Genomic DNA, 11,322 nt, shown 5'->3' with positions numbered 1-11,322 from the left:
AAAAAAAGGAGAGAGAGAAAAGAAATAATGGCCTTAAACATATGGCTTTTGATTAAGCTCTAACTGCCAAACCTGGTTAATTTTACTGAAGGATTTGATGAAGAAGAATGACTAATCTGACCTTTTCATAATTAAGAAGATATTTTGTGAACTGATACTTGACAAGAATACTCAATCGGGAAAGGTTAGTCTCGTTAATAAATTTTGTTGGGAAAACTGGATAACCACATGCTGAAGAATGAAATTGAACCCCTATCTTATACCACTCCCCAAAATTAACTCAAAATGGATTAAAGACTTAAATAAAAGACATGAAACCATATAACTCTTAGAAAAAAAACAAGGAAAAGCTCCTTGACATTGGTCTTGGCAACAACATTTTGGATATGACACCAAAAGCACAAGAAACAAAGGCAAAAATAAATAAGTGGGACTATAACAAAGTAAAAATCTGTGCAGCAAAAGGACAACAACAAAATGAAAAGGCAACCTACAGAATGGGAGAAAATATTTGTAAACCATATATCTGATGAGGGGTTAATATCCAAAATATATAAAGAACTCATACAACCCAATACAAAAAAAATTTCCATTTAAAAATGGGCAGAGGAACTGTAAAGGCCTTTTTTTTCAAAGAAGACCTAAAAATGGCCAACAGATACATGAAGAGATGTTCAACATCACTAATCATCAAGGAAATGCAAATCAAAACCTCAGTGAGATAACACCTCACACAGGTCAGAATGGCTTAACAAGAAGACAAAGCGTAAAAAATGCTGGCAAGGATGTGGAGGAAAGGGATTCCTTGTGTCCCTCAACAAAAAAAACAACCCAATCAGAAAATGGGCAGAAGACCTAAATAGACACTTCTCTAAAGAAGACATACAGATGGCCAATAGGCACATGAATAATGCTCAACATCGCTAATTATTAGAGAAATACAAATCAAAACTACAATGAGGTACCACCTCACACCACGCAGAATGGCCATCACTAAAAAGTCTACAAATAACATACCCGTTGATCATGCCAGTAGCACATGCTTGTCTCAAAGATTAAACCATGCCTGTCTAAGTATGCATGGCCGGTACAGTGAAACTGTGAATTGCTCATTAAGTCAGTTACGGTTCCTTTGGTCACTCGTTCCTCTCCAACAGTAGTTTACTGGCACAAAACCAGAAATATAGATCAATGGAACAGGATAGAAAGTCTAGAGAAAAACCCACGCACCTGTGGTCACCCAATATATGACAAAGGAGGCAAGAAAATACAATGGAGAAAAGACAGTCTCTTCAATAAGTGGTGCTGGGCAAACAGGACAGCTACATGTAAAGGAATGAAATTAGAACAATACCTAACCACATACACAAAAATAAACTCAAAATGGATTAAAGATCTAAATGTAAGACCGGATACTATAAAACTCTTAGAGGAAAACATAGGCAGAACACTTTCTGACATAAATTGCAGCAAGATCTTTTTGGATCCACCTCCTAGAGTAATGAAAATAGAAAACAAAAATAAACAAATGGGACCTAATTAAACTTAAAAGCCTTTGCACAGCAAGGGAAACCAGAAGCAAAATGAAAAGACAACCCATAGAATGGGAGAAAATATTTGCAAATGAAATCAGCCAACAAGGGATTAATCTCCATAATATACAAACAGCTCATGCAGCTCAACATCAAAAAAAAAACAAATAACCCAATCAAAAAATGGGCAAAAGATCTAAATAGACATTTCTTCAAAGAAGATCTACAGATGGCTGAGAGGCACATGAAAAGATGCTCAACACCACTAATTACTAGAGAAATGCAAATCAAAACTACAATGGGATATCACCTCACACCAGTCAGAATGGCCATCATCAAAAAATCTACAAACAATAAATGCTGGAGAGGGTGTGGAGAAAAGGGAACCCTCTTGCACTGTTGGTGGGAATGTATATTTGTACAACCACTATGGAGGATAGTATGGAGGTTCCTTAAAAACTGAAAATAGAGCTACCATATCATCCAGCAATCCCACTCCTGAGCATATATTTGGAGAAAACCATAATTCAAAAAGATACATGCACCCCAACGTTCATTGCAGCACTATTTACAATAACCAAGACATGAAAGCAACCTAAATGTCCATCAAGAGAGGAATGGATAAAGAAGATGTGGTACATATATACAATGGAATATTACTCAGCCATAAAACGAATGAAATAATGCCATTTGCAACAGCATGGATGGACCCAGAGATTGTCATACTGAGTGAAATGTCAGACAGAGAAAAACAAATGTCATATGATATTGCTTATATTTGGAATCTAAAAAAGGGTACAAATGAACTTATTTACAAAAAAGATATAGAGTTGCAAATGTAAAAAAACAAACTTACAGTTACCTGAGGGGAAAGGGGTGGGGGGGGAGGGATAAATGGGAGATTGGGATTGACACATACACACTACTGTATGTAAAACAGATAACTAACAAGGACCTACCGTCTAGCACAGGGAACTCTACTCAGTACTCTGTAATGACCTATATGGGAAAAGAATCTTAAAAAGTGGGTATATGTATAACTGATTCACTTTGTTGTACAGCGGGAACAAACACAACGTCATAAATCAACTATACTCCAATAAAATATTTTTTAGAAGTCTACAAATAACAAATGCTGGAGAGGGTGTGGAGAAAAGGGAACCCTCCTACACTGTTGGTGGGAATGTAAATTGATATGGTCACTATGGAGAACAGTATGGAGGTTCCTCAAAAAATTAAAAGTAGAACAACCATATGATCCAGCAATCCCACTTCTGGGTATAGATCCAAAGGAAATAAAAACAGGGTCTCAAGGAGATGTCTGCACTCTCATGTTTACCGCAGCATTATTCACTATAGCCAAGGTATGGAAACAACCTCAGTGTCTGTCAATGGATGAATGGATAAAGAATATTTGGTTTAAATATACAATGGAATATTATGCGGCAATGAGAAAGAAGGAAATCCTGCCACTTGTGACAAATACTGTATGATATTACTCACATGCAGAATCTAAAAAACTCTGAACTCATAGAAACAGAGAGTAGAGTGGTGGTTACCAGGGGTTGGGGGTGGGAAGAAATGGGGAGATGTTGATCAAAGAGTAAAACTTCCAGTTAGAAGATGAATAAGTTCTGGGGATCTAGTGTACAGGATGGTGATTATACTTAATAACACTGTATTAAATACTTGAAAGACGGGGACTTCCCTGGTGGTCCAGTGGTTAAGACTTTGCTTTCCAATGCAGGGGGTGAGGTGGGTTGGATCCCTGGTCAGGGAGCTAAGATCCCACATGCCTCAGGGCCAAAAAAACCAAAAACATAAAACAGAAGCAATATTGTAACAAATTCAATAAAGACTTTAAAAATGGTCCACATGAAAAAAAACAATAACCTGTAATAAATAAATACTTGAAAGTTGCTAAGACTAGATCTTAATCTTCTCATCACAAAAAAAGGAAATGGTAATTATGTGATGGATAATGCTACAGTGCTTATCATATTGCAATATGTAAGTGTATCAAATCAACACTTTGTACATCTGAAACTTACATGCAATGTTTTATGTCAATTATATCTCAATAAAGCTGGGAGGGTGGAAAGTATTTTGTACAAAACAAAAACACCCACATTTATCATAAAAGTTTTTAAATTACAGATAAGTAAAAGTAATAACCATCACTTGAGTGACATATATATTCTCTCAATATTTTTTCTAGCTATTTTTAAACAAAAAGTGGGATCAAACTATACATCTTATGTAACTTGCTTTTTTTCAGTTGATAATACGTGATGAAGAGTTCCATTGTACAGATATATTACAATTTATTTGCTCAATCCCTGCTATGGTTCATTTTATGTGTCAATTGTCTAGGCTATGGTATCCAGTTGTTTGGTCAAACACAGTCTAGATGTTGCTATTAAGGTCTTTTTTTTTTTAGATGTAGTGAACATTTGCAATTAGTAGACTTAACTAAAGCAGAATTCCCTCAATAATGTGGGCAGGTCCCATCCAACCAGTTGAAGGCCTTAAGAACAAAGAAAAGTTTCTGAAGGAAAAAGGAATTGTGCCTCCAGACTGTGACCCGGAAGTTTTGCCTCTCTGAGAACCTAGGCTAGTACAGATTTTGGTAAAGGGAAGTGCTGTAATAAATACCCCAAAATGTGGACGTGTCTTTGAAATCAGGTAATGGGTAGAGGCTAGAATTTTGCAATGCACGATAGAGGAAGCCTATAGTGCCTTGAAGAGATGGGTGGTAGAAACATGGACATTAAAGGTGATTGTGCTGAGTGCTCAGACAGAAATGAGCATTATTTTATTGGAAACTAGAGGAAAGATGATTCTTGTTATAAAGTGGCAGAGAATTTGGCTGAACTGCTTCTGTTGGGTGGAAAGGAGAACTTGTAAGTGATGAACTTGGATAAGCTTTGGATAGGCTGAGAAGATTTGTAAGCAAAGGTTGAAGGTGTGGCCTGGTTTCTCCTTGCTGCTAAGTTTAAATGTGAGACGAAAATGATAAATTGAAGAAGGAATTGTTAAGCAAAAAGGAGCCAAAATTTGAAGATTTGGAAAGTTCTCGGCCTATCCATTTGGCAAATAACTAGAAAGGATGCTCTGAAGAAAACACCAAGGGTGTGGCTGGACAACCATTTGCTAAAGAGATTAGGCTTGTGACTTGTGGATCCAATCAACTATCAGCAGAAACCCTGACCACTTGGAAGGGGACAGAGATGGGACAAAATGAAGAAAGGCTGGTAGACATCAGGTATTCTACAGGCAGGAAAAGGATAGATAGAGCTTTTCGGCTGCAAATGCGTTATCCTTAATTGAAGGCAGTTCAGATGCCAACAGGGCTGCTGTTGCCACCACAGGCTCAGAAGAGACAGGCCAGGGTGCAGGTCCACTGACTCTGGACCACCTTCTTGGTTCTGAGGGGGCAGTGCAACTACCCCAGTAGGTTCCTTAAGACAGGGCATGGAGCCAGTGAGGATTCTTCTCAAGTCTTAAAATCTAATGAAACGTGCCCTGCTAGGTCTCAGACCTGATTGGGACTTGTGTCCCTTTTTTCCTGCTGACATCTCCCTTCTGGAATGAAAGTGTCTATCCTCTCTCTGCCTGTTCCACCACTGTGCTTTGGAAGCAGATAACCAGTCTGGTTTCACAGGTTCACAGATGGAAAGGAATTTTGCTCCAGCATGAATCATACCTCTTATCCATAATTGATTTGGAGAATTTAGATGATGACATCTGAGTTGATGTGGTTTAGATGAAATACTGGACTTAGAGTTGACACTGGAACGATTAAGACTTTGGGGGAGGGCTTCCCTAGTGGCGCAGTGCTTGAGAGTCCGCCTGCCGATGTAGGGGACATGGGTTCGTGCCCCGGTCCGGGAAGATCCCCCATGCCGCGGAGCGTCTAGGCCCGTGAGCCATGGCAGCTGAGCCTGTGTGTCCAGAGCCTATACTCCACAACAGGAGAGGCCATAACAGTGAGAGGCCCGCGTACCGGAAAAAAAAAAAAAAAAAAAAAAAGACTTTGGGGGAAGTTGGACTGGGGTGGAAGTATTCGGTACCTGGGAAAAATATGAATTTTCAGAGGCCACAGGGCAGACTGTAATGGGTTTGTGTTCCCCACAAAAAGGTATTTTGAAGTCCTAATCTCCAGTAGCTCAGAATGTGGCCTTATTGGGAAATATAGTTTTTTTTTTACATCTTTATTGGAATATAATTGCTTTACAATGGTGTTATAGTTTCTGCTTTATAACAAAGTGAATCAGTTATACATATACATATGTTCCCATATCTCTTCCCTCTTGCGTCTCCCTCCCTCCCACCCTCCCTATCCCACCCCTCCAGGTGGTCACAAAGCACCGAGCTGATCTCCCTGTGCTATGCGGCTGCTTCCCACTAGCTATCTATTTTACGTTTGGTAGTGTATATATGTCCATGCCACTCTCTCGCTTGGAAATATAGTCTTTACAGAGGTAATCAAGTTACAATGAGGTCAGTAGGGTGGGCCCTGATCCAATATGACTGGTGTCCTTATTTAAAAAAGGGAAACACACAGAGGGAGACCACCACACGAACACAGGAGGTAGAGACAGGAGTTACAGCCACACGCAAGTAATGTCTGGGGCTACCAGAAGCTAGGAAGAGGCAAGGAAGGACTCCCCTACAGGTTTCAGAGGGAGCACGGACGGCCCTGCTGGCACCTTAATTTTGGTCTTACAGCTTCTAGAGCTGAGGCAATAAATTTCTGTTACAAGCCACCCAGTTGTAGTACTTTGTTGGACATGTAGAACCTCAATTTTGGGCTTTTATGGATATATTTTAGCACATCTGCAATCATATTCCTACATACAAAACTGTTGTGTCAGAGGATATACCAGATTGAGACTGTTGACTTGCATTGCTAAGTTGCCCTCTGCAGCGCTCCTCAACCTTTTTGGCACCAGGGACGGGTTTCATGGAAGACAATTTTTCCACCGATGGGGGAGTGGGGTGGGGGGAATGGTTCAGGCGGTAATGCAAGCGATGGGGAGCGATGGGGAGTGATGGGGCGATGAAGCTTCACTCGCTCACCCGCTGCTCACCTCCTGCTGTGCGGCCCAGTTTCTAACAGGCCGTGGACCGGTACCGGTCTGTGGCCCAGGGGTTGGGGACCCCTGCTCTATATGCGGCATTAACTTAAATGACCTCCAATACTGTGGGAGCATCCATTCCTTACCCTCTGACTATAACAGACTTTATGTTTTTAATCACCGTTGACCTCTGATTTGGGTAATCAAAGTGTCCAGAGAAATATGCCAGAGTATGTTGGGTAGAACATTATAAACTTGTATCCTGGGAAGACTTAGTTGCAGTGTTTCTAGGTTGGTCTGTTACTGGTCTCCTAGAAAGTGATCAGCTCAGGCAAAGGAAAGACAACCGTGAGCGCAATGTGTCCAAGAACAGATCTGGACAAAGCAGTCACAGTGGAAATAAATATCAGCTTTATTAACACTCAAAGTGCCATTCATTTATATTCATTCCATAGTCCAGAAGGTTACTTAGAGTAAGCCTTTGCACCACAATCTTTCAAAAAATGAACTAACATGTAAGAAAAAGCAATTTTCATTGTGCTAATTATTGCAGGCCTTCATGCACAATAAATCTAAACAAAGATGGGTGCCAACAATATACAAATTTCCGTATAAACAAAGTCATTGATCACTAACAAAATATAAACATGGTTTCTTTCACATTAGATTAAAAAAAAAAAAAGGCTATTTACCAGCAAGAAAAAACAAGTACATAAAATCTGTAAAACTCAGAAATTTTATACATTTTTACAAGCACAATTTTGAATGAACACAAAGTCAAAATGTGCATGAAATGTGGCACACACCACACTGTATCTGGCTTCTGGTAGGTTTTTCTAATCATATCGGCTCCTTGTAACATAATAAGCTTAGTGACATTCAACTTCAACAGTGGACTTTATTCCTAACATAAGTAATTTTACACGGTACCGCATATTAAAAACAAGGTTTTCCTTAAGCACAACAACATTGTCAGATTGGAACTTTAATTCCCAATTCTTTTTCTGCCAGTTACTTAAAATGCACAGTACGGTATAAAGACACAATGTATGTTTGGACATTTCTAAACCAATTTATAGTCAATTACAGAGAATCAGAATTTGTCAATATATTGTTTTATGAATGAGGTCTGACCTTGCCCAGTAAGAAAAAAACTGAAAGTTGAAATCTTTGGGGTAGAATAAAGGAAATATTCAAAAACAACAGTAGGCCAGGCCAACAGCAACTGGAGATATAAAAACCTTTGACATCTCTTCAAAATAATTCAGTTTCTCACATTTTTTCATAGCTCTGAGAATTCAAAGACTGTTTTAGTGGACAGTGTTTTTGCTACTGCTTAAAACCTATTTTTTTCTCTTAATTTGCATTTCATAGAATTCTCAGAGAGAATTCAATGTTGTTCTTTGCAAGAGTATTTTAATTGATATATATCTAAGTAAATCTGCATCCAATTGTGGAAATACAAATACATTTTGAATGGTTAAAAACAAAATTAAAAAAATATTTTTGATCAGCCAGCTGAAAATATATTCATATAGTAAATAATCTCTCAGAAAGCTTTATATATATTTAATTATTCTAACTAAACAGTACCCTTATAAAACAAGTTCATAAAAATGTAGAAATGAAAATAAGAAATTACTGGGATATATACATGTACCTACAGACAGAAAAAGACATCTCCACACACACATCCCCTGATACACAGAGTTACAAGCATACTTTCCACTTAGTCATGGATTTTAGAATACATATAAAATCAGAAAGTGATGTTGAACTCCTGAGTTCTTCAACAAAGATAGAACCATAGATATGTATACTTTGTAAAAGCAAGAAAGTCCATTTAAGTCAGTAATAGCAGTGCAGTTACTGACGGCTACATCTTGAAAGAAGTTTAAACGTAGAGACACAGACAGTAGTTCAATGCACGCATTCATGATGCTCATACACCCATCAACAATTATTGGTCAGAGTAGTAAATCAGTGTACAAATTAAACATTTCCAAAAATGTGCAAAAAAGTCAACCTTGATAGGAAAAGAACACCTTTGTACATAATTATAAACTGCCCAGCATTCAACTGAGATTAAAAACGTTTACAGAGAGAAACGAATGGATTAAATATAGAGAATTTAATGGCTACATTTAAAAATGTACATTAGGTCAAAGGGTAAATTTACAAATTGATAATCATAGTTTGCAACAATTAAAAGTTTATTCTCAGATTTATCCAAGTTTACTTTTATTTACAATGATATTTGAATAAAAAGAACCATGTGAAATGTAAGAGATGTCAGACATTAAAAGTATTTTTGGTATTAACTCTTTTATAATGTTTCAGAATGCAGGGTAGCAAATTTTAAAACCAACAGCAATAGAAAAAATGTAAACCTTTTACTTACTAATTAAGATTGTATTAAAAACAATTGTTTGTTTTTAAAGAAGTATTCTTATCCTTAGACACTGTACTTTCACTTGAACAGGGTATATTGCAAGGGTTTGGCCTACTTTTTTTTTTTTTTGCCCATAAACCTTTCCAGCTCAAATGTTTCCACTAGTTCTCTCTTCTTATTCCAGGTGGAAAAAAGTCTTTGGAAAAAATGAGAACATGACAAATCCATTTTGGAGCCTAAGTATCTAATAGAGTTAGGATGTAATTTTGTTACTTATCTCTCCCCTCCAAGTAATGCTAATGCTAAAGTCACCAATTGTTAGTTACATAAATAAGTGAACACAAAAGTGCTTTTCAGTATAGTCACAAACTTTACTATTCTCAACTGGCATTAAGGGACTCAGAAATCCTACATGGGGACAAATTCTGCATGTATGCTGGAGAGCAGACTCGTCCTTACGTTCCAAAGTGTCTATGGCACAAAAAGTCCATAACCTACTTTTCTTCACAGCTTTCCTGAAATGCCCCTCAAGTCAAACACAAGTTCATAAATGTTAAGACATTAGGAAGAAAGTACGCCACCAACCTGAGGCATCATATGTCAATGTATATGTATATGCGTTTATGGTCAAGTGACATTAATAAGATTGGCACGTGTACAAACTCAAGCTCATAATGTCTATATAGTTCCATAATAGTTGAAGTAAATTCCTGCATATCTAAATGCAAACACTGAGCACCTGTCTTTAACTTGAAGGATAGATTGAGATACAAATTCTACTAGTACCTGTTTTATCATTTTCATACTATTAGCTTACAGGTGGGCAGAAGTAACAGTGCTAATCATTTTGGCTGTATGTGCAGAGAATATAAAAGCTTTGGTTTAAAGTGATTCTGATAATACAGATTGTAAATACAAACAAGAAGTCATCAGGCATAGGGAATAATAGTACTCACTGATTTAATGCCTTTGCTGTTATTAACAAAAATATCATTACTGTCAATTAAAATGCACAATTATGAAAAATATGAAAAATTACATAAGAGACTGTATACAGGCAACAGGTAAAATTTATTCTTTTCTTTACGATAGCTGCGACTCCTCCCTCGACCTTCTGAAACGAAACCATGTCTGCTCTCACTATAACCTAGAGAAGGTTCTCTAGACTCCCCTGAGAGCTCACTACCATCTACAGCTTTGAAAGGTGAGTACAGAGAGATGGTTGGCCCTGATACTTTCACACCTATTATGGCATCCTGTCCAGACTGTGGCAGAAGTTAAAGCAAAGCTAAAGACGACTATGAAGTAGGAACAGTGGCTTCACAGCACGCCTTCCCTAGCCAACCAAAAAAGAGGTAAAATTTCCTTTTGAACACTTGGTAAGCTAAGGAAGCTTGTTTTGATAATGTCTGGCAGAATTTCTATTCCAAAGAGCTCATGAAGAACTATGCAAAACCAATTACTTTCTACTTTAAAATTATATATAAGCTATTATACACACATACAAATTCAATTTTAATCTACTTTTAGCAACCAAGAGCTTGGCAATTTACAATAAATACCTTTATTAAACAACCGTTTGTACTAGCTACTTGTGGGAAATGTGCTGGCATTCCATCATCAGTAGGTCACACACATTTGAGCTGTTCTTCCAAGAACAGAGACTAATCTAACTGGACATTCACACCTTTCCTTCCTTCCCACCCCTGCACCAACTCCAAACACACACACACACACACACACTCACACACACACACACACACACACTTCACAGAAAAGTAAGGTGGAGTTTTAGTCAAAATGTTAGTTAGAAAGTAAGGATTAGAATTTGCTATCCCTGGATTTCTTGCTCATTGCCCTAAGTCTCATTGCCTTAACATCTGTAAACCACTTAAATGAACTCTTTAGGACAAAAACCACCTTTCCAGTTCTGCTTTGAAAATCATAACTGAACCACAACATACAAAGAATTTGGACAGTGCCAGTGATTGAAAATCAAGTAATCAACCTGGAAAACAATTCACTATGTCTCTTTAGAATTAGAATACCTCTTTCTATCCTTATCTTAGGAACTTGTGTCTAGTAAAACTGCAATGTGTCTATCACAGAACAATGCTAATGTTTCTCTTCTAACATACTAAAAAAAAAAAGAGGTAGAAAAGGGTAGGAGGAAGAAGCAGGCATTAAGAAACGTTTAAGGGCCAATACACAGTCTAAGGCCAAATCAACTCTTGAAGCCTAGTGATTTTGGAAAAACCTTCATTCCGGTGGGTAACTTGAATTATTATTGATATAAAACAAAATTAAGGCATACAGA

The sequence above is a fragment of the Hyperoodon ampullatus genome, assembly GCF_949752795.1.
Source record: "Hyperoodon ampullatus genome assembly, chromosome: 8".
NCBI lineage: Eukaryota > Metazoa > Chordata > Mammalia > Artiodactyla > Ziphiidae > Hyperoodon > Hyperoodon ampullatus.
Note: the sequence above shows the minus strand (reverse complement) of the source record.